Genomic DNA, 1,904 nt, shown 5'->3' with positions numbered 1-1,904 from the left:
AGGCACTGCTGGGAGTTGAACCCAGAATCGTCTGTTTACTAAACAGACGCTTTAACCAACTAAGCCACAGCGCCAATTGATGACACTTTATCTCCACCTCCTCTCATTAATATCTATCAGCGACACTTCATTGTTGGGGGTTCAGGCCGTTTTCTCTTTGTCTGTTTCGCTTGTCCGTTCACCTGTGCATTCCGACACTGACTGGATTTCTCGCTGTGTTTATCTTTGTGTATCCATCAGTGCGTTGATACACGGATGATTGTGTGTGATTGTATTTGTTACATTAAATAAATTCGGGGATCAGACAATTCTCGCTCTGACATTGGAGAACTATTGAGCCGAACCTTCCAGCGAAGTGTTCTTTATTGTCGTGCTGAAACTAAAAAAAAGCGTCAGAGGAGCAAAAAGGAAAAAGGAGAAAAACTTGTGAGGGAAAATGAGGACAACTCACAAGGTTTTTCCAAATATATTAAGAGAACGAAGGGAGGCTTGGAGTAATGTGGGCCGCTTGAAGACAGATGGAGGTGATATTGTAATTGAAAATCAGGAAATGGCAGAGTTGCTAAATTTTTACTTTGCATCGGTCGTCACAGAAATGGATGAGGCTAACATACCAGAGACACGAGGAAAACTGTTAATAAATCAAGGGGTTTCGTTTTAGTAAAATAATGGCAATGGAGAAAATAATTAGGCTAAAGATAGACAAATCTCCACGACCTGATGTTTACCATCCCAGGGGATTGAAAGGAACAAGTGATGAAATTGTACATGCTTTAGTCATGATCGATGAAAACTCTCTTGATTTAAGAATTGTTATTTCATGAAGCGCATCTTGATTGGAGGCTTCTGTTAGAGAAAGATCTCGAAGTGTTAATTGAGAGACCGAAAATGAAGCTGTTTGGCAGGAGCGCTGATGCTGTCGGTTGTTCGCTGCTCTCGTGTTGCACAATTATTGAGCGTGCGTTACTTATTTATAGCAGTATGGACTCCAGAAATGACCAGGGTGTGAGTTCGAGCGTCTTCTAAAACAATCAAACCTTTTACTCCGAACATTTTGACTGGAGTTCAATGTACAACTGGTATGTTCAATAACGCATCTACTTCTTAGTGTTCCCATGGGAGCTCTTGGGTTCCTCCGGCCTGCCGTCTTGCAATAGCAGGTGCCAGTTTACTTGTTCATAGGGGGAGAGGGGGCTTTTAGCGGCAGCTCATATGGCAAAGGGGCCGGTACGAGATCTTTAAATCTAAAGAACCAAACAAACAATTCTTCTTTTCGTTAAGCCGATATTCATCGGTTGGAAGTTTCGTGTTGGCAAAATTTGGAAGGGAAATATTCTGCCTGGTGTCACTGTGTAACGGAAGAAATTATTCAGCTTCCAGATGTTAATCGGCTGAAAGGTCGAGAGGCCTTTTCCAACTCCCGTGTGGGACAAGTTCAGCATTTGAGCCGCTGGGTAAAGTGTTATTTTAATAGGTGCAAACGAATGACAAGACATTTGGCACATACAAGAAGAATTGTAAACTCACGAGTTCACTGTCCATGTTTCTTACATCATGTTCAACAGGAACAAGGATTCTCCTCAACACGTTGCTGAGAATTTTATCAAACGGACCTCACCCTTGCTCGCCGGCTGCAGGGATGATTCAGAGGCCTCCCATGAATATGTACGATGGGAGCTTATGTAGTATCGAGCCTGAGTAGCTCAGTCGGTAGAGTATCAGACTTTCAAAGTGGGCAGTGAGCTGAAGGTCCAGCGTTTAACTCCCTGTCCAGGCTCCAAATTTCGGAACAGCTGGCAAGCTGTGTCTTTGCAGCGGGACCTGCGATGTGTTGTCAAAGTTTCGATCGTATCTTGTTTCCCAGGGATGGGCAGTAATGCGCTGTCTGAGGCGGTTCCCGATCA

The 1,904-nt window shown here is 43.8% G+C and overlaps 1 non-coding gene across 1 annotated transcript; it reads right to left on the bottom strand.

Moving 5' to 3' along the window:
- Positions 1-74, bottom strand: trnat-agu (transfer RNA threonine (anticodon AGU)). Its single transcript has one exon. It is a non-coding gene; the product is annotated as a tRNA-Thr (tRNA).
- Positions 75-1,904: the final 1,830 nt, after the last annotated feature.

This window comes from Heptranchias perlo, chromosome 20, assembly GCF_035084215.1.
Source record: "Heptranchias perlo isolate sHepPer1 chromosome 20, sHepPer1.hap1, whole genome shotgun sequence".
Classification (NCBI taxonomy): Eukaryota; Metazoa; Chordata; class Chondrichthyes; order Hexanchiformes; family Hexanchidae; genus Heptranchias; species Heptranchias perlo.
The sequence above is the reverse complement of the archived record's forward strand: the minus strand, read 5'-3'. Positions and strand labels throughout refer to the sequence as shown.